The sequence below is a fragment of the Pristis pectinata genome, chromosome 1, assembly GCF_009764475.1.
Source record: "Pristis pectinata isolate sPriPec2 chromosome 1, sPriPec2.1.pri, whole genome shotgun sequence".
Lineage (NCBI taxonomy): Eukaryota > Metazoa > Chordata > Chondrichthyes > Rhinopristiformes > Pristidae > Pristis > Pristis pectinata.
This window is the reverse complement of record NC_067405.1, coordinates 10,569,872-10,597,646: the sequence shown is the minus strand read 5'-3', so window position 1 is coordinate 10,597,646 and position 27,775 is coordinate 10,569,872.

Here is a 27,775-nt window from a genome sequence, read left to right as displayed (position 1 = left end):
GGGAGTGGTGGGTGCCTGGAATGTGCTGCCTGGGGTGGTGGTGGAGGCAAATACAATAGGGGCATTCAAGGGGCTCTTAGATAGGCACATGAATGTGAGGGAAATGGAAGGATATGGACGTGGTGTAGGCAGAAGGGATTAGTTTACTTGGATATTTGATGACTAATTTAACTGGTTTGGCACAACATTGTGGAGCGAAGGGCCTGTTCCAGTGCTGTACTGTTCTAGGTTCTTTCTTACATTTTCTCAATGTTCAGATATCAAGGTCTGTATTGTACAATTGGACATCCACCCATGACTCCTGAATATTTTGTGGCATTAATGTACACTGCTCCCCGTTTACAAATGAACCTCGAAGATCCCAATTTAGATTGGCAGAACTGGGCCTCTGGTGAACTCTGCACTGCTTGACGATGAACCTTCATCGACCTGAAGCATTAACTCCAGTGTTTCTCTCTCTCTCTCCACAGGTACTGCCTGACCTGCTGAGTATTTCCAACATTTTCTGTTCTTGTTCCACTGCATTTGCTTTTGTTTTGTTTTCCTTCTGAATATCAGCATTTGTTGTTAAAAATATTCTGCTTTTTCATTCCTCTTTTCAAAGCTGAAAAACTTAACTCCCCCAAATCAGATTGTACCTGCCACATTCTTGCATTAGTTTCTTAAACAATCTACATGAAGTAAAAGCCCAATAGTCAGCTTCAGTGAGCAGGAGCCGGGATTTGGAATGAGAGGTGAGAGTTTTCAAAAGAGGTGAATATCTGTGCTTGATGCACTTTTTCAGTGAGCAGGACCCTTAAAAAGGCACAGTTGCATATTGTTAGTAATAATTGGCTAATTAGCTAATCAGCAGCAGCCAATAAACAGAAGCTAGGGTTAAGTGGAGTGGCCATTGTGACAGACAGAGTTCTTTTCTTTGGGAGGGGGAAAAAGGTTTCAGTAAGAAGGCATATGTAAGAATGGGTAAGGTCTTTATTTTATTGTCCGTAAATCTTTAGTCCTTGATTCAGAGTAGGCAGTTAGGGGTAGTGGAATACTCCTCCTGTAAGGTATGGGGTGTCAGGGAACCTCACAGTCTTCCTGATGACTAGACCTGCAGGAAGTGCACCTAGCTGCAGCTCCTGACTGACCCAGTCAAAGAAATGGAGCTGGATGTGCTCAGGACTATCTGAGAAGCTGAAAACATCATAGATTAGACTTTTACTGAGGTGATCACATCTAGGGTACAGGCTGCAGATAGATGGGTGACCACCAGGAGAGTAAGCAGTCAATGTAGGGTTCCCCTGTGGCCATACCCCTCAGCAACAGGTTTACCCCTTTGGATACAGTTGGGGGATGACTATCAGGGCACAGCACCAGCAGCCAAGTCAGTGGCACTGTGGCTCAGCAGGGAAGGGTAAAGTCAGGCAGAGTGATAGGAGACTTGATAGTTAAGGAGGCAGACAGGAGATTGTGGCTGTGAAAGAGATGCTAGGGTAGTGTGTTGCCTCCCAGGTGTTAGGGTTGAGGATGTCTCAGAGTGGCTGCAGAATATTCTCAAGGGGGAGGGTGAGTAGCCAGAGGTTGTGGTGCATGTTGGCACCAATGGTATAGGTAGAAAGGAGGAAGAAGTCCTGCACAGTGAGGAGAGGGAGTTAGGAAAGAGACTGAAGAGCAGGACCTCCAAGGTAGTAATCACTGGATTACACCAGGTGTCATGTGTGAGTTAGGGCAGGAATAGGATGATAGAACAGATGAATGACTGGTTGAGGAACTGGGGCAGGGTTTCAGGTTCTTGGATCATTGGAACCTCTTCTAGGGCAGGGGTGACCTGTACAAGAGGGACAGGTTGCACCTCAACTGGAGGGGAACCAATATCCTGGATGGGAGGTATGCTAATGCTACTCAGGATGGTTTAATCTAGTTTGGCAGGGAGATGGGAACCAGAGCACCAGGTCAGAAAGTGGAGGGATTGAGAGGAAGGTAGAAGTCAGGACCAGTATAAACGGGCAGGAGCAAAGTAATAGACACGATGGGATGGATGGGTTGAAGTGTGTGTATTTGAATGCTGGGAATATTGTGGGTAAGGGTGATGAACTTGAAGCATAGATCAGTATGTGGAACGATGGTGTTGTGGCCGTTACAGAGACTTGGTTGAGAGAGGGACAGGAATGCGTGCTTAATGTTTCAGGGTTTTGATCTTTTAGAAAAGATGGAGAGGAAGGTAAAAATCAGGGGTGGGGGTGGGGAGGAGGAGGAGGGAGTTGCACTACTAATCGGGGACAATATCATAGCTGCACTCAGGAGATATAATGAAGGGCTTGTCCACTGTGTCTATATGAACAGAACTCAAAAATAAGAAAAGTTGGGGTTATACTACAGACCCTGCCAATAGCCACCAGGACATTGAGGAACAGATCTGCAGGTAGATTAAGGAAAGGTGTAAAATTAATAGGGTTGTTGTCATGGGGGACTTTTACTTCCCTTGTATAAACTGGGACCTCCTTAGTATTAGATGGGGCAGAATTTGTTAGGTGAATCCAGGAGGGTTTCTTAAATCAATATGTAGATAGTTCAATGAGAGGAGGGGCTGTACTGGACCTGGTGTTGGGTAATAAGCCTGACCAGGTGATTGACCTTTCAGTTGGGGAACAGTAACCACACAGGGTTTTGAGATAGCTATAGATAAGGGTAAGTATGGACCTTATGGGGAGTATTGAATTAGAGCAGGGCAAATTATGAGAGCATTAGGCAGGAACTAGGAAGAATTAATTGGGAACAGCTGTTTTTGGGCAAGTCCACATCTGACGTGTGGAGGGTGTTTAAAAACCAACTGCACAGAGTACAGGACAGGTATGTTCCAGTAAGAAGAAAGGACAAGGATCACGAGGTAAAAGAACCTTGGATGTTGAGAGACGTGGTGAATTTGGTCCAGAAGGAAAAGGAAAACTATGTAAAGCTTGGGAAGCCAGGACCAAACAGAGCACTTGAGGATTATAAAGAAGCAAGAAAGGAACTTGAAGGGAATTAGGAAAGCCAGGAGGGGGCCATGAAAAGTCCTTGGCAAGTAGGATTAAAGAGAATCCCAAGGTATTTTATACATGCATCAAGAGCAAGAAGATAACTAGGGAGAGGGTAGGACCACTTCAAGAATGGAGGGAACATGTGCTTGGAAGCAGAGGATGTGGATGAGGTCCTTAATGAGTACTTTGCATCAGTGCTTAACAAGGAGAAGGACGTAGAGGATAGGACACTTTGAGATAAAGGAGGAGGTAACATTAGGTCTCTTAAAGAGCACTAAGATGGATAAGTCCCCAGGGTCTGATGGGATATAGCCCAGGTTATTGAGAGAGGCAAGAGATGAGATTGCTGGGGCCTTGACCAATATCTTTGTGTCCCATCTTGCCAAAGGTGAGGACCTGGAGGACTGACGAATAACTAATGTTGTTCCATTATTCAAGAAGGGAAACTGCGATAATCCTAGAAGCTATAGACCAGTGAGTCTCGCGTCAGTGGTAGGGAAGTTACTGGAGACTATTCTCAGGGGTAGGATTTATGACCATTTGGAAAACCATGGCCTAATTAGGGACAGCCAGCATAGTTTGGTTGAGTTTTTAAATGAGGGTGATTGATGAAGGTAGAGCTGTGGATGTTGTCTACATTGATGTTAGTAAGGTGTTTGACAAGGTCCCTCATGGGAGGCTCACCCAGAAGACAAGGATGCATGGGATCCAAGGAGCATTGGCTGTTTGGATTCAGAACTGGCTTGCCTGTAGAAGACAGACGGTAGTGGTTGATGGGACTTATTCCAGCTGGAGGTCTGTGACTAGTGGTGTTCATCAGGGATCTGTACTGGAACCTCTGCTGTTTGTGATGTATATAAGTGACCTGGATGAAAATGTACATGGGCGGGTTAGTTTGCGGATGATCCAAAGCTTGGTGGTATCATAGTGTAGAAGACTAGTATAGGATACAGTGGGATATAATCAGTTACAGATATGGGTGGAGAAATGGCAGATGGAGTTTAACCCGGCCAAATGTGAAGTGTTGCACCTTAGGAGATCAAATGTAAAGGGACAGTACACTGTTAATGGCAAGACCCTTAACAGTGTTGATGAGCAGAGGGATCTTGGGGTCCAAGTTCATAGCTCCCTGAAAGTTGCTATAAAGGTTGATAGGGCAGTAAAAATGGCATATGGCCTGCTTGCCTTCATTAGTTGAGGCACTAAGTTCAAGAGTCAGGAAGTTGGCTTTATAAGACTGTATAAAACTTAGGCTGCATCTGGAGTATTGCATTCAGTTCTGGTTGCCCCATTATAGGAAGGATGTGGAGGCTTTGGAGAAGGTGCAGAAGTGGTTTACCAGGATGCTGTCTGGATTAGAGGGCATATGCTATGAGGATATATTGGACAAACTTGGGTTGTTCTCTCTGGAGCGGTTGAGGCTGAGGGAAAATCTGATACAGGTTTATAAGATTAAGAGGCATAGATAGAGTAGACAGCCAGTATCTCCTTCCTGGGGATGAAATGTCAAATATGAGAGGGCATGCATTTAAGGTGAGAGGGAATAACTTCAAAGGAGATTTTTTTTAGTGGTGGGTGCCTGGAATGCCCTGCCTGGGGTAGTGGTGAGGCAAATATGATGGGGGCATTCAAGCAACTCTTAGATGGGCACATGAATGTGAGGGAAATGCTAGGATATGGACATTGTGTAGGCAGAAGGGATTTGTTTAGTTGGACATTTTACTACTAATGTAATTGGTTCAGCACAACATTGTGGGCTGAAGGGACTTTTCTTGTGCTGTACTGTTCTATGTTCTATCTGCTATTTGACCATCCAAAGATCCTGATGAATTGACACCTGGCTCACAGGTGATGCCTCCCCTGAATCTTACCATGGCCCCTATTCCCACCCTCCCCTGAAACTTGCTTAGACCCTGTTTCCTGTGAAACTCACCAGGGTTTTGGTTCTCACACATCCTCTTTTCCTCTCTGTCCCTCCCCCCCCACCAACAATGTTCCCATTTGCCCACCCCACCTCACTTGTTTTCATCCATTCCCCCACCTTCCTTTCTTATCAGATTCCACCATCTGCAGCCCATGTTGCCTCCGTCTATCACCTCCTGGCTGCCGTTGCTGTTTCCACCCTCCCCTCCCCCATCTGACTCCATCTGCCAATACCCCCCCACCCCACCTCACCTGGAGCCACCTATCACTTGCCAGCTCGTGCTTCACCCCTCTCCCCTCACCTCTTCACGTTGGCTACCTCCCCTTACTTTTTCAGCCCAAATGAAGTGTCGTGTTGACTGTCCATTTCCCTCCACAGATGCTGCCTGACCCGTTGAGTTCCTCCAGCAGCTTGTTTTTTACTCCAGATTCATGCATCTGCAGACTCTTGTGTCTCCCTTTAAACTTAGAGTTCACAGGGAAATGTATTATAAAACAGGGTAATGTCTAAAATAAAAGCGCATTTAAGATGTTTTGGGTATTAATGAGAACAGCATTTAATAATCCAGATAATTTGCCATTCTGGTGTGGCTAAAGTCCCGAGTGTGCTGGATCATTGGAGTTTTACTGTACCCTTACAGTCTCTTCACATCCCTCATGCCTTGCTCTCCTAATTTTGTATAATTAGCAAAACTGGACATTTCACCTCCAGTCCTCTTATTTGTCATTAATACTGTTGTTAAACAGGTGAGGTATAGGTCTTGATCCCTGGATATCGTGTCCCATATTCTGCAAATCAGAAATAACCTTCCTGATTTCTGTCCATTGTTAATCACTACCAGTATATTACATCCAATGCATAAGCCCAGCTACACCCTGTGCATCAGAAGCATAAGTATTTAGCTACTAAATCGAGATGAGCTCATGCATACAGTTAGAATGGTTTACCATCTAACTGACTAGCAGATGATACTGTAATACTGGAAATCAGAAATGAACACAGAAAAAATTAGGCAACAGTCATCAGGTCAAGTTGCATCTATGGAAAGAAGAACAGAGCCAACATTTCATCAGGTACCCTTTTCTGAAAGCAGGTCATTGACCTGAAAGATTTAGCACTTTGACTAGATAGGTAATTGATAGTCAGCATGGAGAAGGTGAACAAAATGCCTGTGTCTGTTCTGTACGAGGCTAAGAGTTCAAGACAGCCTGTCACCAGTGTGGCAGTCAGATTCAACTGCAATATGGCACTTGGAAGGAAACATGATCCAATCCTGATTCAGCAGTTTTTGGAAGATGCAAGTTTGAGGATGGTCCAATTGGTGATAAAATCCCAATGTCATTCTCTTTAAAACCCTTAGTTTAAATGATGTGAAGAGTGCTGAAAGAATTGGAATAAAATCAGATTACTTGAAACTCAGATTAGTTAAGCTTTCAATAAAGAACTTACTTCCAATGGAACCTATTGTAACCTTAGAAAAAGAACCAGTTTTAGACCATTTGACCTCTCACATCTGCCCTTTGTCAAATGGATGGTTCTTTAACTGAGCACCACTTTCTTGCACTAACCCCATATCCCTCAATTCTCTTAATATCCAAAAATCTATAGGGGTTGAATATGAATTGGTTTATCATTGTCACATATACCAAGATACAATGAAAAACATTGTTTTGCATGCCATCCATACAGATCATTTCATCGCATCAGTACATTGAAGCAATAACAGAATGCAGAATAGTGTTACAGAGGAAGTGCAGACAGACAATAAGGCACAAGGCCATACCGAGGTAGCTTGTAAGGTCAAGAGTCCATATTATTGTACAAAGAGACTGTTCAATAGTTTTGTAACAGTGGGATAGAAGCTGTCCTTAAGCCTGGTGGTACGTGCTTTCAGGCTTTTGTACCTTCTGCCTGGAAAACTCTGACTGAATCTCGGTGCCTTTCTTTGGTTGAGAATGCCCAAGGTTCTCCAACCACTCCGTGAAGAGATGTCATTTGTTTCGATGTTGAATAGCTGCCCTGTTATTCTGAGACTGATCTGTGGTTGGAAACACTCCTGCTGGGAAAACACCAGATTTATCAAACATTATTTCCTTTTCATAAATCCATGTTGTCTTGGCCCAATCTTATTGTCATTTTCTATGTGTCCTTTTGCTCTTAATAGTAGATTCTAATCATCTTCCAACAACTGATAGCATATAGAACAGTACAGCACAGGAACAGGACCTACAGCACAGGAACAGGACCTTCAGCCCACAATGTCTGTGCTGAGCATAATGCCAAATTAAATTAAATCTCTCTGCCTGCACATGATCCACGTCCCTTCATTCCCTGCATATTCACATGTCTTACAGCCTCTTTAAACATCAGTATGGTATCTGCTTCACCCCGGCAGCCTGTTCCATGCATCTACCACTCTCTGTGTAAAAGCTTACCTCGTACACCTCCTTTAAACATTTCCCCCTCTCACCTTAAATGCATGTCCTCCAGTACTTGACATTACTACCCTGGGTAAAAGATTCTGACTGTCTACCCTATCTTTGAGTCTCATCATTTTATAAACTTGTATCAGGTCTCCCTTCAGCCTCCAACACTCCAGAGAAAACAATCCAAGTTTATCCAAACACTCCTTGTAGCTCATACCCTTTAATCCAGACAGCAGCCTGGTAAATCTCTTCTGCACCCTCTCCAAAGTCTCCACAGCCTGTAATGGGATGATCTGAACTTCACACAATACTCCAAGTGTGGCCTAACCAAAGTTTTGTATAACTGCATTCGTGACTTCCTGACTCTTATATTCAATGCCCCAACTGATGAAGGCAAGCACACCATATGCCTTCTTTACCACCCTTTCAACTTGTATGGCCACTTTCAGTGAGTGAAGAACTTGGACCTCAAGATCCTTCTGTACAGCAATGCTATTAAGGGTCCTGCCATTTTCTATGTACTTCCCCCATGCATCTGACCTCCCAAAGTGCAACACCTCACACTTGCTCAAATTAAACTCCATCTGCCATTTTTCTGTCCATATCTGTAACTGATCTGTATTCTACTGTGCCTCTTGACAGCTCTCTTATCTGTCCACAGCTCCACCAGACTTTGTGTCATCTGCAAACTTACCGACCCACTCATCTACATTTTCATCCTAACATAATATTAGGCTAACACTTTGAAAGTACATTACTGGGTGGCACAGTGGTGCAGCTAGTGGAGCCACTGTCTCTCAGCACCAGAGGTCCAGGTTCAATCCTAACCTCGGGTGCTCTACTGTGCATAGTTTGCACATTCTCCCTGTGAACGCTTGGATTTCCACTGGGTGCTCTGGTTTCCTCCCTCATCCCAAAGGTGTGTTAGTTGGTGCCCTGTAAATTGCCCCTAATGTTCAAGGGGGTTGTACAATTTAAGCATAGTTGATGGGACTGTGGGGAGAATGAAATGGGATTAATGTAAAATGGGTGGTTGATGGTCAGCATGGACTTGATGGGCCGAAGGACCTGTTTCCCTGCTGTATCTCCCTATGACTCTATGACTCAATTGGCTGTAGAATATAAAGCATTCTCAGCCCCGCAAGGACACTATATGCGCGCACACACTTTCTGATGTTGGGTCTTGGACCTGAAGCACAAATAGTTTCTCCTTCCACATCTGCTGCCTGACCTGCTGAGTGTTGCCAGCATCTTCTCTCTTTATTTCAGATCTCCAGCATCTGCAGTCTTTTGATTTTCATTTTAAATATCTTCTCTTTCAGTATGTGGTGTATCATAAATCGATACCTTTTTCTTTGTTTCAAGCCATTTAAAAAAAAGCTTCAGTGTCCATTGACAATATTCCTGTCCACTCTTTTATTCCCTAATCAATTGCAGTGAAGAGAGGCATGCAGTATGGTCTGATTAAAGTGCATTCTGATCTTTGCATCAGCAATAATATCACCATATCAATCTTTACTGTTGATATTTGATCATATTGGGAATAAACGTTAAAAAGACTGCCAAATTGATTTGCTGAACAAGTGATATCAGTATGGACTAGATTTGAAATTCTTTGGATCATTGTTAGATTATATAGTGAAAGTGAAAGCCTATAAAACTAAAGGAATACTTAAATACTAAAATACTGGATAAATGTGTTTCCCCATTGTTTTAACATGTTGCTGAATCTTATCGGAGCAGGAGAACTATCAGAACTGCCATTGAAGACCAGTAGAGAGATTGCTGGAGGCAACTTCACGTGGAGTCCCTTAAAGGTTGTTCTAATAGAATAAATTACTTCATTGCAATTGATCTTTAAAATGCTCCTAGCATCAGGTTGCTCCAGAATGCTTTAAAATAGCAGTCAATAGTTTTGATGGATTAACCAAAGCTCAAAGCACAGATGGTGTTTTTAAACATTGTTGTTTCACTCAAGTAAAAGACTCATGACACTTGTGAATTAAAGCACAGACGAAGACTGAATTTGTTATGGAAGGTTCTATGCAGGCATCTATTGCATTTTAATTTTGTTTGAAGTCATGTTGTTATTACAAAGCTGTTGAGTGTCAACTGATGGGTTGTATTTTTGAGTCAAAAGGTTGAGGGTTCAAGCCCCACCCATTTGGGTTCTGAATCTAGGGCCCGATAGGATATACCCCACATTATTGAGAGAGGCAAAAGATGAGATTGCTGGGACCTTGAGCAAGATCTTTGTGTCTTCTCCAGCCACAGGCAAGTTCCCGGAGGACTGGCGAGTAGCTAATGTTGTCCCATTATTTAAGAAGGGAAATAGGGACAGTCAGCATGGCTTTGTGGGGGGTGTCGTATCTTACTGACTTGTTTGAGTTTTTCGAGGAGGTGACGAAGACGGTCGATGAAGGTAGAGCTGTGAATGTTGCCTACATAGATTTTAGTAAGGTGTTTGACGAGGTCCCTCGTGGGAGGCTCATCCAGAAGATTAAGATGCATGGGATCCACGGCGACTTAGCCATTTGGATTCAGATTGGCTTGCCCATAAAAGACGGAAAGTAGTGGTCAATGGACTTATTCCGGCTGGAGGTCCGTGACTGGAGGTGTTCCAAAGGGGTCTGTACTGGGGCCTCTGCTGTTTGTGATATATGTACATGTCCTGGATGAAAATGTAGATAGATGGGTTAGTAATTTTGCAAATGATACAAATATTGGTAGTGTTGTGGATAGTGTAGAAGATTGCTAAAGAAATACAGTGGGATACAGATCAGTTGCAGATATGGGCAGAGAAATGGCAGATGGAGTTTAATCCAGCTAAATGTGAAGTGTTGCACTTTGGAATATCATATGTAAAGGGACAGGACACTGTTATTGGCAGGACCCTTAACAGTGCTGATGTACAGTGGGAGCTTGGGGTCCAAGTCCATAGCTCCCTGAAAGTGGCTGCACAGGTTGATGGGGTGGTAAAGAAAGCATATAGCATGCTTGCCTTTATTATTTGAAGCACTGAGTTCGAGTCAGGTAGTTACATTGCAGCTTTATAAAACACTAGTTAAGCTGCATCTAGAGTATTGCATTCAGTTCTGGTCACCCCATGAAAGGGAGGATGTGGAGAGGATGCAGAAGTTTATGAGGATGCTGCCTGGATTAGAGGGCATGTGCTATGAGGAGAGATTAGGCAAACTTGGATTGCTTTCTCTGGGGTGGTGGAGGCTGAGGGAAGACCTCATAGAAGTTTATAAGATTATGAGAGGCATAGATTAGGGTAGACAGCCGGTATCTATTTCCCAGGGTTGAAATATCTAAGACTAGAGGGCATGCATTTAAGGTGAGAGGGGGTAAGTTCAAAGGAGATGTGCAGGGTAAGTTTTTTTACCCACAGACTGGTGGGTACCTGGAATGCGCTACCAGGGGTGGTGGTGGAGGCAAATATGATAGAGGTGTTTAAAAGGCTCTTAGATGGGCACATGAATGTGCAGGGAATGGAGGGATATGGCCATTGTGTAAACAGAAGGGATTAGTTTAGTTAGGCATTTGATTACTTAGTTTAATTAGTTTGGTACAACATCGTGGGCTGAAGCTCCTGTTCCTGTGCTGCACTGTTCTATGTAATCTAGAGAGATACAGCACAGAAATAGGTCCTTCAACCCACCAAATCCATGCTGACCATCAATTTACACTGACCTCACTTTAATCCCACATCCATCATCAAAGATCCCCACCATCCAGGCCATGCCATCTTCTCATAGCTACCATTGGGCAGGAGGTGCAGAAGCCTGAAGTCCCACACCACCAGGTTCAGGAACAGCTTCTTTCCTTCAACCATTCGGTTCTTGAACCAACCTGCACAACCCTAATCACTGCCTTAATATAGCAACAATATAACAACATTTTTTTCTTCCTTCCCCCCCCCACTTGTGTTCCCTCATTCCTGTGGCCCCCTCACTCTTTCTCTTTCCCCTTCCCCTGCCCTCATGACCTGCCCATCTATTCCCCACCTCTTTCCCTTTATTCCATGGTCCACTGCCCGCTCCTACTGCATCCCTCCTTCTTCAGCCCTTCGCCTCTCCTACATATCACTTCTCAGCTTCTTGAATCTCCCCCCTCACTGACCCACCTACCTTTCCCCCTCTCACCTGGACTCACCTATCACCTGCCAGCCTGTGCTCTGCCCCCTCCCTCGACCACCTTATCCTGGCTTCTGCCCTCTTCCTTTCCAGTCCTGATGAAGGGTCTCGACCTGAAACATCAACTGTTTATTTCCTCCATAGATGCTGCCTGACCTGCTGATTTCCTCCAGCACTTCGTGTATGTTGTTATAGCGGCACTATGACGACTTTGACCACTTTGCACTACAATGGACTTTGATCATTTTTGTTCTATTTGTGTTCTTTCTTGTATAATTTTGTGTATAATTTATGTTTTTCTTGTGAATATTGTGGCTATGTGCTTGTGATGCTGCTGCAAGTAGGTTTTTCATTGCATCTGTGCATACAGGTACTTGTGCATATGACAATAAACTCGACTTTGACTTTTATTCTCCCCACATTGTCATCAACTCCCAGATTTTAACACTCACCTACACACAGGAGTGAATTAATCAACCAAATTGCACGTCTTTGGGATGTGGGAGAAAACCGGACCAACCAGAGGAAGCCCACGCAGTAACATGGGACACGTGCGCAAACCACACAAATATCACGTCAGGACTCAACCCGGGTCTCTGGCACTGTCAGGCAGTGGTTCTACTAACTACATCTCTGTGCAACTTTAGAGTATTTTATCTTAAAGTGGGCTGGCTTGTGACTTGAACTGGGTGGTGTTGTCATGTCAGGTGCCCCTGTCTTTGCAGGTTAGAGGTTTGAGATGAGTTGTCAGCATACCAAATACTGTGTTAGCAAGAAGCCATTTGAGAGAGCTGACTTTCTCGCTCTCTTGACTGTGGAAAGTAATTGAGAGACATGCTGTTGACTGTGAGCAAACTGGCATGTAGTGGCATTGTGAATTGTTAAACAACCACATTTCTCCCTTCAGGACTATCAGTCAAGTATTTCATTTCATTCTTGATCTCCATTTACAAGAGACTTTTTAGATATATGATCATCTTTGACATTAAATGCTGCAATTGCCTGAAGCCCTATTACAATCCTACTTGTCAAAAAGAACCAGGAAGGTTGCAGGAAGAAGTTTAACAGTGTTAAAAGATGCATTGACTATACTCTGGGTGTATCAGAGAGAGCATAAATTACATTGTAAGTCCAGAAGGATGGTGCTGAGAGTCTCTGAGCTGGGATGAGCATTGGAGCCTTCTTGCTAGGCTAAATGCATCTGGGAAATTTAAATACATTTGATGAAGTAATTGGGAATTAGTAATGCTAGTAATAGTATTACAGGTTGGTAATTTGGTAATTAATTATTGTCACATACCAAAATACAGTGAAAAGCTTTGTTTTGCATGCCATCCATACAGATCATTCCAAGCATAAGTACATTGAGGTAATACAAAAGGACCAGCAATAACAGAATGCAGAATATATCAGGGGTAAGTTTTTTACTCAGAGTGGTGAGTGTGTGGAATGGGCTGCCGGCAACGGTGGTGGAGGTGGATATGATAGGGTCTTTTAAGAGACTTTTGGATAGGTACATGGTGCTTAGAAAAATAGAGGGTCATGGGTAAGCCTAGTAATTTCTAAGGTAGGGACATGTTCGGCACAGCTTTATGGGCCAAAGGGCCTGAATTGTGCTGTAGGTTTTCTATGTTTCTATGTAAATGCTGGAGGAACTCAGCAGGTCAGGTAGCATCTATAGAGGGACCATACTGATGAAGGGTCTTGACCCGAAATGTCATCTGTTTATTTCCCTCCATAGGTGCTACCTGACCTGCTGAATTCCTCCAGCTGTTTGTGTGTTGTTCTAGATTCCAGGATTCTGCATCTCTTGTGTCGCAGAATATAGTGTTACAGTTACAGAGAAAGTGCAGTGCAGGTGGACAAAAAGGTGCAAGACCATACCGAGGTAGATTGAGAGATCAAGAGTTTGTCTTTATCGTACAAGAGTTCCGTCAAGAAACTGGGCAGAAGCTGTCCGAGCCTCGTGGTATGTGTTTTCAAGCTTTTGTATCCTCTGCTCAATGGAAGTGGGGAGAAGAGAGAATGACCAGGGATGTTAGACAGTATTATAATAATTTTCCCAGTGAACCAGGTAGGTTTAAAGGGAGCAGGGACCCTGAAAGACAGTGTGGGAACTGGAGCCCTGATGAGTTGAATGGGAGTGTGGAAACCAGTTGTTGTTCCCCCTTTCCTGCTTCACCCATCTCCCCCCTTCCCCCAACTCCTCCTCCACCTTTCCTCCTCCCCCACCTTCCCCCCTCCCCCTTTCCTCCTCCCCTACCTCCCACCTCCTTCCCTCCCTGGGTTGAGGATGTTTTGCTTTCACTACAGTTCTGTGTAATCCAAGGTGAGGGCAACATTGAGCCCACAGACTCTGGCCCAGGTGGGCACGTGGGTCGACGTGAACTGGTCCACTCATTCTACCCCTTACGCTGCATTCTTATGTGTGCTTCTTATGAAATCACTCTAGGTTCTCAATGCCACCTTGACTGCGTCATCTTCACTTTGAGCTTATGGACCAGGGGTTCCTACAGTCCATGTTCTTACACTTTTAGAGGTGGCTTTGAGAACATCGCTAAATCTTTCGTTCCATTCTGCTAACCTCTTGCCATGATGGAGTTTGCAATAACTTGCCGATTTTGAGGCATGTGAGCGACATTGCCTGCTGGTGGAGTTGACTAAATGCATTTAAGACCTTGTTGCTGAGGATGTTGCCCTCGGAGAGAATCCTGACATGGGCTTAATTATCCTACCAGTATTGGTTTATTATTGTCACTTGTACCGAGGTACAGTGAAAACCTTGTCTTGCATACCGATCGTACAGGTCAATTCATCACATAGTGCAGTTACATTGAGTTAGTACAGAGTGCATTGAGTTAGTACAGGGAAAAACAAAAACAGTACAGAGTAAAGTGTCACAGCTACAGAGAAAGTGCAGTGAGGTGCAAGGTCACAACAAGGTAGATCATGAGGTCATAGTCCATCTCATCGTATAAGGGAACCAGAGGATTTTGCAGAACCATGCTGATCTTGTGAGGTGCAATGTGGGCAGGGATCAGGGAGATACCATAAATCAGTTAGACCATGATCCTTGTGTCAGGATTGAGGCCTTGATCTTCAACCACTGATCTTCGACAGCTAAAGATTGTGCCAGTGCATGAAAGACAATGGGTAATCTAATCATTGATGTTGACCTTCATTTGAGAGATGGTTCCCAAGATGTGGGAAGCAGTCCACATTACCCAGGGTCTTGATGTGGACCATTATTGTTGGGGAGGGTAATGCTTAGCAGTCGCATAGACCTCCATTGACAACTAAGAGATATCATAAGCAATTGTAATTTTACATAAAATATTCATCTAAAAAAACTACAGATGCTAGAAATCTTTAAAAAAAAACAATGTTAGAAACACTCTATTGTTAGACCCCCACCATCCGGGCCATGCCATCTTCTCGCAGCTACCATCAGGTACAGAAGCCTGAAGACCCACACTACCAGGTTCAGGAACAGCTTCTTCCTCAGTATAAGCAACACTATGACCACCTTGATCACTTTGCACTACAATAGGCTTTGTTTTCTTGGTTCTAGTGTTTTTCTTGTATAGGTTTGTATAATTTATGTTTGATTTATGTTTTTCTTATGTTGTGTATCTGATGCTCTGCGCCTGTGATGCTGCTGCAAGTTTTTCATTGCACCTGTGCACACATGTACTCGTACATATGACAATAAACTCAACTTTGGATTGTTTGATTAGTTTATTGTCATGTATACCAGAGTGCAATGAAATTCCTTGTTCACAATGAGAACACGTGGTAATAATATAGCAATAACTAGTGACGAGTGCAAAGACAACAAAATGGCAGCCTGAGGTAGTGCAAACAAAATTCTGAAGTGACAATAGCAAGAGAAGTAGAGATAAGAGTACCAGAACACGATAGGGGTCAGGTAGTATTTGTAGAAAGAAAAACAAAGTTAAGGTAGTTCTGCCAAAGAGTCTTGAATCTGAAATGTTAACTGTTTCTCTTTACACATGTTGCCTGATCTGCTTGATGTCTCCAGCACTTCCCCTTTTTCTTTACATGTTAAGATCACGGTTGACAACAGGTTAATTTCTTGCTTCAGCTGTCCCGAGTATTTCATTGACTTGCACCAGTTACTTTCTCAGGCATACAGATGCTGAGGGTTTAAACTGTGTTCTGTATTGAGGCAGCTAAACATGACCAGGATCGCTTCAATGCCATCACCACATTCAGTTGTACATCATTATCCAGTGGCTCCCTGGATAAGACATCGAAACTTCATCAGGATAAAGCATGAAGCTCAGTCTGTGTCCTTTCCAGAGCTACTCAGCCGATTCTAGTTTTGGTGTCAATTAATTCTCCCATACCTGCTGCTGTCTGTTCATGCTACCTGATTAATGAGGAGATCCCAATCCCAGGGCAAATTGCATCTGCTGTTTGTCAGTGCAGGCTGCTGCTAATTTGCTGGCAATGAGTGATATCCGTAGTCTTCTTGTAGGATTGACTCAGGTGCTCAGTGGTGGGGGGGGGATAACAAGAGAATCTGCCTGGGCCGTAAAGCCAAGACAGAACGATTGAATGAGCTCCTGTCATCAAGTGATGTGAGAAGGTTACAACAAATGTAACTTCAGATTGCAAGATAGGAAAGCAAAAGCAAGTGACTGTATTGTTAGTGGAATTCCTGTGGGTATGATCAGAATAAAGCACTCTTAGGTCTCCAGTAGGGACCATCGGCCCAATGTTATTTTTAATTTACATTGGCCAGTGACCATATCCTCTCCCTTTCCCCAGCTGGTTCCATCTGTCCATCATCCCTCCCTTTCTACATCACCTTCCTTACTCATCAGATTCCAGCATCTGCAGCCTCTTGTGTCTCCACTTATCACCTTCCAGCCTCTGTCTCTATCTCCAACACTTCTTCCCTCCCACCGGGCTCCATCTCCTCACCGCAAGAAACTGCAATGTGTTGTGGACACAACTCAGCACATAAATGAAACCAGCCTCCCCTCCATGGACTCTGTCTACACTTCTCTGTGCCTTGCTAAAGCAGCCATCATAATCAAAGGCCCCACCCACCCTGGACATTCTCTCTTCTCCCCCCCCTCCCATCGGGCAGAAGATACAGAAGCCTGAAAGCACATACCACCAGGCTCAAGGACAGCTTTGATCCCGCTGTTATAAGATTTTTGAACAGTTCCCTAGTATGATAAGATGGACTCTTGACCTCACAATCTACCTCGTTGTGACCTTGCATCTTATTGTCTACCTGCACTGCACTTTCTCTGTAGCTGTTACACTTTATTCTGCATTCTGTGTTGTTTTACCCTGTACTACCTCAATGCACTGTGTAATTTGATCTGTGTGAACGGTATGCAAGACAAGATTTTCACTGTACCTCGATACATTAACAATAATAAACCAATTTAATTTAATTGTAACATATTGGCACCTCATCACTGCCATGTCAGCCAGTCATAGAGATGTTATGGCTTGGAAGGAGCCATTTGCCACATTAAGTCCATACCAGCTCTATACATAGAGAAATCCCATTGGTCTTATTCCACCAATCACTTCCCAGATTCCTGCAAGTTATTTTACTCAAGTGATTGGTCTAATTGATTTTGTTCCCACCACCTTTCTAGGCAGCATTCCATGGAACTGGAACTGTAGCAACTACAGCAATCCAAGTGATCCACTGAGCCAAAGGAAAGATGAGAGGACATCCAAAAGAAGAAGAGGGAGAATATTACTCAACCATTAACTGCCATCTTCCTATGGTCCTTACAAGAACAGTTGGCAGCCCATCAGTTATCTGTTTGCTCATTCCATGTCTCAACAATGTTGTGTAAGTATCATCAACAATTTGTCCTGATCCAGCTACATGGACTCTATAGTCAAGAAAGCACATCAATGCCTATACTTCCTCAGAAGGCTAAGGGAATTTGGCACATCCCCAATGACCCTCACCAATATTTACCATTGCACCACTGGTGCATCACAGCTTGGTACGGCAACTGCGCTGCCCAAGACCGCAAGAAGTTGCAAAGAGTTGTGAACGCAACCCAGTCCATCACGCAAACCTGCCTCTACTCCATTGACTCCATCTCCACTTCCTGCTGTCTCAGGAAAGCAGCCAACATAATCAAGGATCTCTCCCTCCCTGGTCATTTTCTCCTCTTCTCTCTCCCATCTGGCCAAAGATACAAAAGCTTGAAAACATGTACCACCAGGCTCAAGGACAGCTTCTATCCCGCTGTTATAAGACTCTTGTATGGACCTCTTGTATGATATAGATGAACTTTGTCTCCCAAACTACCATGTCATGACTGTCGCACTTTACTAATCTACCTGTAGTCCACTTTCTCTGTAACTGCAACAACATATTCTGCATTCTGTGTTTTCTTTTTACTACTTCAATGTGTTTGTGTATGGAATGATCTATCTGGATGGCATGCAAAACAAAAGCTTTTCACCATATCTCAGTACATGTGACAATAATAAACTAGGCACGGTAACATAGTGGTTAGTATAATGCTTTACAGCGCCAGCAACCCAGGTTCAAATCCAGCCACTGTCTGTAAAGAGTTTGCACGTTCTCCCGTGTCTGTGTGGGTTTCTTCTGGGTGCTCTGGTTTCCTTCCACATTCCAAAAGATGTACAGGTTAGGAAGTTGTGGGCATGCTATGTTGGCACCAGAAGCGTGGCGACTCTTGCGGGCTTCCCCCCAAATCACTACGCAAAAAGATGTATTTCACTGTGTTTCGATGTACATGTGACTAATAAAGAAATCTTATAATTCCATTTCCGATTCACTGAATAGAGCAGGATAAAATTACCAACGTATCCGGGAAGATGAATTCAGCAAAACAAACTAATTGTTTTTTTTGTATTTTGTTGTTGCATAACTAAACCGAAAGTCCAAAACCCACAGAACAAGACAATGACAAGGTTGGAAAGGATGAAACAAAATGAAGTAAGTCAGGAAATCGTGGTAATAGGTTTCTAGGCTTGGGTCTTAAAAGCCAAGATATTAGCATAATCTAATATAAAATGACACTTTTGTACTATGGTTCAATTTAAATTAATTTGTTCCTAATTGCAAGGACATTGTTTTTATAAGCTGGATGTCTATTCACATTTTTTAAACTTTTTATCATGTGTTTCTTTTCTCAGATATTTTAAAATCAAGTTAAATATTGTCAACATACAAATATTTGGTCCTTATACCTTTAGTTAGTTTACCTTCATGATCAAAACTGTTATGCTATGAGGTCTATTATATCTGGACTTGATTGAATCTGCCATGGATCGCAATCAAAAGTCAAAGAGATTAATGAGGGTGCGAATTAATTCTACCTCGTTCTAATCCCCCCTCTTGGACTGCAATATCCATTGTTGAGGGTCTGTTGTAATTAGCTGTATGTTTGAGGAATAACCCTTCTTTCTCTACCATCCTATCCTTCCTGGCAATGTGATCCAACAACTGATCACCTTCTGAAAAAACGAATGCTTTCCAACTTTACATTACATAATCCTGTACCTACGTCCAGTTTGCTGGGCCTGGTGTATCTGATGGACCGCTCTGGGTCCAATTTCTGTATTCCACTTAGTTTCTTATATACCTCAGTAAAGTATATAAAACATCTCATTTCAAGGATGACAAACCCTTGATTATCATGGTGTTCCTTAAATTCGCTCCACAGTGAGAGAAAATAACCTTTTCTTATTCCCTCTCAGGACAACAGAATTTTATAAATTCCATTAAATCCTAATAATTCCACTATCTCACTCCTTATTTATAAACCCTGACAGCAATCTCATGAATCTACAAACTCCACATTGTACATGACCAATTTTCTTTCTCCTGATCCATGGAATGAGTTTGCCGGATGCAAGGCAGGAAATTATTGGCCAACCCAACTTGCCCTTGAACTGAATTGCTTGCCATCCCATTGCAGAGTGCAATGGCACCATATTTATGCACACCTGTCTACACTTCTCGCTGCCTAGGTAAGGCAGTCAGAGTAATCAAAGGTCCCACCCACCCCAGACATTCTCTCTTCTCTCCTCTCCCATTGGGCAGAAGATACAAAAGTTTGAAGGCACGTACCACCAGGCTCAAGGGCAGCTTCTATCCCGTTGTTATAAGACTATTGAATGTTTCTGTCGTATGATAAGGTGGACTCTTAACCTCACAATCTATGTCGTTGTGGCCTTGCACCTTATTATCTACCTGCAGTGCACTTTCTCTGTAACTGTAACACTTTATTTTGCACTCTGTTATTGTTTTACCCTGTACTACCTTAATGCAATCTATACCGACAGTATGCAAGATAAGTTTTTTATTGTACCTCGGTATATGTGACAATAATAAACCAATTTACCAATTACATCCTTGCAAGTGTCAGTGAGAAATCCAAGCATGTTTCACCTGCAGAAAGTCCTCAGGTTACCCAGGGTTCTGTTTCTGAGAACTGTTGGCAATCTGAACAGTTTGCGAGTTGAAAATAAACAGAAACAGTGTCTGGGTGAGGGTCAGAGAAATAGCTGTAACAGGACAGCGGGCAGGAGCAGGAAGAGCAGTCGCCGGATGACTTCAGTGAGTGAGTCAGCTCAGCAGTCCCGGCTCTGCTTGGCTCCACCCAACCCCTGACTGTTGTGGCTCGGGACAGTGGGAGAGAAGGCATGAGGAAATGACCCATTCCCACCTGGCAGAAGATACCTGTAGCAGCAGGAAGATCCACCCCCCGTCAATTCCACCAGTCTCCCAAACACTTGATCATATGCATGAGCTGTCCGTAAGTTAGGCGTTGGTAACCTGGGGAGGACCTGTATGTTAAAACTCCAATAATCCACCATTCAATGATTCAGAAGTCCTGATGGGTCGGTGACTGGTTCACCAGGTGATATTTGCCGTACACCTTTACTCATGGGACTCTGGGTAGCAGTGTCCCCTTTCAAATCGCCTTTAAAGGGAGATGATTTGAACCATGGACTCTGCTTCTCTCTCCACAGATGCCATCCTTACCTCCTGAGTTCTTTTGGTTTTTTCTACTTTCATTTCTGATTCCAGCACATACATTTTGTTTTGCCTTTGCTTTTCAAAAATATCCCTTAACCATCTTACTGTTCCATCCTTTATGGGTCTGTGGACAAGCTTGAAAGGTATCTCTGCTCCTCCACATGGCTGTTTCCCTCCAGTTACTGTATTTTCTCTTGTTTTGCTTGCCTTCCATTGACAGGTTACCTCACACTGTGAATTTCAATTGCTAATGTTCTGTCCATTAATTCCTTCCTGCAGTTTATTTTTTCCCTGACAATCAAGCACATGACCAGTTTTATGCCATCGGCAAACTTCTTACTCGTGTCTCTATATTTAAGTTTAAATCATTGAAATTTGCCATGAAAATGAAAAGGACTATAAAGTTCCTGCTGGAAAAGGCCTTCCAATCACAAACCCATCAAAAATGCGTTCTTGTCAGCTATGGCTCCTACACGTCACTCAACCCTGGATCCATAGACTCGTTTTTTACTTAACCTTGCGTAAATCTGATTGGACTTCTTCAAACTCCTTATCCACCAATTTAGAGCATAGAACATAAAACAGTACAACACAGAACAGGCCCTTCGGCCCACAATGTTGTGCCAAAATAGCTAATCCCTCCTACCTACAGAATGCCCATATCTCTCCATTTCCCTCTCATTCATGTGCCCATCTAAGCTCCTCTTAAAAGCCCCCAGTGAATTCACCTCCACCACCCTATCAGTCAACGCATTCCATGCATCCACCACACTCTCAGTAAGAAAAAAACATATTCCTCACGTCTGTTCTGAATTTACCCCTAAATGCATGCCCTCTGGTATTGGATCTCTCAAGAAAGGGAAAAAGATATTGCTTGTCCACCCTATCTATGCCCCTCATAATTTTATACACTTCCAACAGAACACCCCTCAGCCTCTGCCGCTCCAGAGAAAAGAGCCCAAGTTTGTCCAGCCTCTCCTGATAGCACAATCCCTCTAATCCAGGCAGCTTCTTGGTAAAACTCCTTGGCACCCTCTCTAAAGCCTCGACATCCTTCCTATAGTGAGGTGATCAGTAGCTAATAGTCAATTTAGTTGACTATTAGCTGCTATTCGAGATGGACAATAAATTTCTTTCTTTTTCAATCTTTTTGTTAAATTTCAAATTAATATACATAACATTAGTGATTATACACATGGTGCAAAGAGATCGGGATAACAATAATAAGTTTGTGGCGACTCACCTTTGATGCAAGCGAACCGGCTCTGAAGTTGGCGCACGCGTCGGCAGACAGGCCAGCCACAAAATGGAGCTGGGCCGCCTTCTTCAACAGCAAGGGGAGAAAGCCCGCGCGCGGGAAGTTCGGTTGACGCACCTCTGATGTCATCGCTGTGCATCGAGCGCGGGAACTTAACTGCTTAAAAGCCAGCGCGGCAAGATTCGAAATAAACCAGTCTCGAGTTCAATCCACTGACTACGTGTCGTTATTCCTAGCTCAGTGCGTAGCCCATCACTACATTGGTGACCCCGACGGTCCAAACGGAATTTGGACAGAAGATGATCGACTCTTCATCTGTTCACACAGTTTCGCTGAAACTGCCACCCTTCTGGACACTGCGACCACACTTGTGGTTTGACCAAGCAGATGCCCAGTTCCAGATTCGGCAGATATCTTCTGATTCCACGCGTTATTATTACGTGGTGAGCTCCCTTGACCAGGAGACAGCCGCCCAGGTTGAGGATTTCACACAGTCACCCCCGGAGGAAGGCCAGTACGCAACATTCAAAGCGCTGCTCATATGGACCTTTGGCCTCTGACAACGGGAACGCGGTGCCTGCTTGCTGCACCTGGACGGTTTGGGGGACTGGCTGCCATCAGCATTAATGAATGAGATGCTGGCCTTGGCTGACAGACACAAGACCTGCCTCATGTTCAAGCAGGCGTTCCTAGAGCAACTGCCCGAGGACATACATCTGCTACAGGCCGACGCAGATTTCAGTGACCCCCAGAAGGTAGCGGCCTGGGCAGATGTGCTGTGGAAAGCCAAGAAGGAAAGCGAGGCGTCCGTCGGCCAGATTACCAAGCCACATGCCCAATGCCAGGACAGACCAGGCCCGGCAATGGAGTGCACGCAACCCAGAGGCAGGAGTGAGGAGGCCACTGCACAGTGGTTCTACCACCAGCAGTGGGGCACAGAAGCCTGCCGGTGTCGCCTGCCCTGTGAGTTCTTGGGTGATGCCAAGGCCAGCTGCCGCTAATAGCTATGGCAGCTGGCCACCAGGACAGCCTCTTGTGTGTCTGGGACAAACAGTCGGGACGCCGCTTCTTGGTCGACACCGGAGCGGAAATCAGCGGGGTACGACACCCGCAACAGGGAGCCAGGACCCACCCTGAGGGCCACAAATGGCAGAACGATACGTACCTACGGCACCCGCAGAGTGCAGCTGCAGTTCAGCGCCAGCCAGTTCATGTGGGACTTCACACTGGCCCCCGTGGTCCAACCACTCCTGGGGGCGGACTTCTTGCGAGCTCACAGCCTACTGGTCAACTTGCACAGGAGAAGGATGGCCCATGCCAAGACTTTCCAGACCTTCTCTTTGGGCGAAGCCAAGTTGCCGGCCCCACACCTGGACTCCGTCATGCTGTCGGACAACGAATTCACCAGAATCCTGGCAGACTTCCCATTGGTTCTGGCACTGTAGTTCACAGCAGCCATACGCAGACACGGAGTACAGCACCACATTCCGACCAAGGGACCACCCCTCCATGCCCACACATGACGGCTTCCCCTAGACAAGCTCTGCCTGGTGAAGGAGGAGTTCAAGAAGATGGAGGAAATGGGGATCGTATGGAGGTCAGACAGCCCATGGGCTTCCCCCCTACACATGGTGCCCAAAGCAGCCGGGGGCTGGAGACCATGTGGCATCTCTTGGCCATTAATGTAACAAATGCAATCATACAATGAGCAGAAGCGGATAAATGGCCAGAATCCACCATTGGTAACCCAAGAATTGCAGTAATAGGATGAGGTTGTAAATCAATATTCAATACAGTTGAAATAATATTAAAAATGTCTTTCCAATATTTTTCCAAAAGAGGGCAGGACCAAAACATGTGTCAGGGAAGCCACCTCCGAATTACATCTGTCACATATAGGGTTTATATGGTGATAAAAACGGGCTAACCTGTCCTTAGACATATGGGTCCTGTGAACCACCTTGAACTGTATCAAAGAGTGTCTGGCACACATTGAAGATGTATTAACTAATTGGAGAATTTTCTTCCATGTCTCTGTGGGTAAAAGTATCTGGAGTTCTCCTTCCCATTCATTCTTAATTTTATCAAGTGTCTCTAGATGTATTTTCATAATCAGATCATAAATTATTGCTATCAAGCCCTTCTGATAACGATTAGAACCTAATTTTTTTTCCATAATTTCTATTTTATATGGTATCGAAAAAGTGGTAAAATAACTTTTAAAAAATTTCTAATCTGTAAATATTGAAAAAAATATGATCTAGACAAATTGTATTTATTAGACAACTGTTCAAAAGACAGAAAACAGTTATCAATGAATAGATCATGAAAACATGTTATTCCCTTCATTCTCCATAAAGAAAAAGCTAAATCAATTCTGAATGGTTGAAAGAAAAAATTGGATTGGATAGGACTTGATAAAATGAATTTACTCTATCCAAAAATTTATGAAATTGAAACCATATTCGTATTGTATGTTTAGTTATCGGGTTAATCATTTGCTTACTCAATTTAGTAAGTGCAAAAGGGAGTGAGGCTCCTAAAATAGAAGCTAATGAAAATCCTTGCACAGATTCATGCTCAAGATACACCCATTGGGGACATTGAATTACATTTAAATCTTGTGTCCAAAAAATTAAATATCTAATATTAATTGCCCAATAGTAAAATCTAAAGTTAGGCAAAGCCATACCGCCATCCTTTTTTCATTTTTGTAAATATTTCTTACTTAACCTTGGGTTTTTATTCTGCTATATGTATGAAAGGATTTTAGAATCAATAGTATCGAGAAAGGATTTCAAGATGAAGGTTGGAACCACCTGGAATAAATACAAAAATTTTGGTAAAATATTCATCTTAACCGCATTAATTCGACCAATCAATGATAGAGACAATGGAGACCATTTAGTAAACAATTGTTTAACATGATCGATTAAGGTAAAAAGTTAACTTTGAATAAGTCCTTGTGCTTCTTGGTAATCTTGGTACTCCCCGACAAATCACACAAATGGTTTAATTCCGTGAATGAAGCTGAAGAATTTCTCAAAGATTAACTTTTGACTTCAGATGGTTAAGAAATGTGCTATTCTTTGATTTTTATACCTATTTGTTCTACAAGGTAGTAATTAACTTATGGATTTGAATGTTTTTTTAAGTCCAGAGATCTTTTTCTGCCGTTTGTTAACACTTTCATGTTTGGTTCTGGAACATGGACACTTATCATATTTCTATTTAACAATTCTTTTTTTTCCTTATATTATTCTACTTTAATATTTTTAATGGTTTGTTTTGGTAATAATTAAGAATCTGACTGGGTGACTGATTGCTTTTGTTCTTTTGAAATAACAATAAGATTGTATTTTTTAAATGTCGACTATCAGTATTTTTGACTGTGTAGAATTTTCTCAGCAAGCCTGTTTTTTAATTTTGAAATGTTGTTTTGGGTACTTGTACCTTCATGTTTTGCATTCCTTTTAACTTGGAGATTTGCCACCAAAAGAGGTGGGGATAAGGGATTTAGTGGGTAGCATTCTGGCTGTCTATTGGCCAGTTTTCTGGCTTTTGTGGGTGGGGGTGGGGCTGTTTTTTGTTTAGTTTTTTTCTTCTGGACTGATAAACTACAAATATGCCTGAAGTGTCATCATATCTGGCTCCTCTTTGAACTCTTTTTCCTCTTCCTATTAATGAGTCTCCTGTGCAGTAACCCTTTACACACCATATGTTTTTAGTCTATTAAAATGGACAATAAATTTCTGCATTGCAAACAGTGTCCGCCTTCCGCAAACATCTCATAATAGTACATTACCCTCATTAATCTCCTCATTACCTCTTTGTCATAATCTTTTCACGAGGGATTTCTCACTAACCATTTCTCCTTTCAGATTCCTCTTCCTTTTCTTTGAATTTCCAGATATGCAATTGTAAATTCTCTTTTTCCTCTTCTCCTCACTGTGTTGAAATCAAGTCTCATTATATTGAATTTAGAGCCTGGAAGTGGGTCAGTCAGTCCAATGGGTCTACACTTCCTACTCCATGCGAAGCTGCTTCAATCTCTATTTTTTTTTAGCCCTGATGACACATTCTTCATCCTTCTTTCTCCTCAGGTGATTATCGAACTCCATCTCAGCTCCTCCCTTGTGTTGCCGAGCTCCACGTTCACATCACTACCTAGCTACCTCACCGTACTTGTGCACATGACAATAAACTCAACTTAACTTGACTTGACTTGACTCCTTCCCTCCAGAGAGCTGTGCGTGCTTAGTTGCTGAGTAATTTCAAGACAAATGTTGCAAGGTTTTTGTTCACTTGGAAAGTTAAGGGTCGTGAAAGCAGAGTTGAGATAAAGGATCAGTCATGATCTTATTGAATAGAGGAGTAGGCTCCTGGGGCACCATGGCCTATTTCTGTTCCTATTTTGTACATCTGTATGTTCTAAGTAAAGAACCACTGGCTAAATTGTTATTCAACAAGTAACACAGCTTGGGATATAACTGGCATTGATGAATTATCCAAACATCCACTTGATAGTAAAAGCAGAAAATGCTGGAAACACTCAGCAGGCCAGGCAGCATCCGTGGAAAGAGAAACAGTTAACATTCCAGTCTTGATGCAGGGCCTTGACCCAAAGCATCGATCATCCCTTCATCTCTACAGATTTGACCATCCATTGAATCACAAGATCACAAGACAAGGGAGCAGAAGTAGGCCATTCGGCCCATCGAGTCTGCTCCAAAGAAAAGAAGGGGAAAAAGAAAAAAAAGGAATGAGAAATTCGGGAAAAAAGGCTGCTCCATGAGCTAAAGGGAAAAAAACAAAACACTATTCCTTTCTAGCCCCAATTTCCGGCCTTATCCTCATATCCCTTGATACCTTGACTAATTAGATGCCTATCTATCTCCTCCTTAAACGCCTCCAATGATCGGGCCTCCACTGCTGTACGTAGAAAAGAATTCCATAAATTCACTACCCTCTGGCTAAAGAAATGTCTCCACATCTCTGTCTTAAACCTGTACCGTCTAATTCTAAGATTGTGCCCTCTGGTCCTGGACTCACCTACCAAGGGAAACAGCTTGGCCACACCTACTCTGTCCAGTCCTTTCAACATTCATCCCTCCAGCAGCTTTTTATTTGCTCCAGATCCCAGCATCTGCAGTCTCCTGTGTTTCCAGTTAAAGATTTCTGGTCTGGAACACTTCGTCAGAACTGAAATATCCTGGATCTGAAATGTCAATTGTTTCTCTCTCAACAGACTTGATCTGCTGTGTGTTTCCAGCACTCTCTGTTTTAAATTCAGATTTTCAGCATCTGCTGTTCTTTTGATTTTCATCCACTTAACAGTCCCTGACTCTTTTCCCACAGACATTGAGCTTGTTAGAGATCTCATATAATACTATTTCTTTTTAGAGATTATATGACTCCTTATTTCTTGCATTCCTCTCATGTAATAAAATCCCTTAAATTCCATTCATTGTGCAGTGTAGTTTGGTTTTATGGGTTTCCTTCAGCTCTTCAATTTGGTCAGTGTACAGCATCTTTGGTCTGCGCAGTTATCTTGGGGAGAAAGAAAGTGAATGCATTACTCTGATACATTATTAATCATTAAAATATTGAATCCTCTATCTAATTTACTGAAATAAGGTTCACACACATTTTGTATGCATTAGGGGTAACACAGGAGACTTTTAAAATGTTCTTTGGATTTTCATCCCAAGTTTACTTCAATGTTGATTGGATTAAACATGAGCAACTCTGAAAATGGATCTGACGATAAGTATTCAGCAGAATATTCTAATCTTTAAATGTAATAATTTTACATGGGGGAAAGAGAGGTGAATGAAAAAGCACTGAGCCTATCCTTCTCTGGTAATGGTTCTGTGAGGGTTTTGTATCATTTTGAAAGCGGTATTGGGATTCTTTGTGCAAGGCTGTGAATCTGTATGGTTCTGACTGAGTGTGGTTATTCTGACAATATAGCTAGAAGCTATTCATGTTAAAAAGAGGT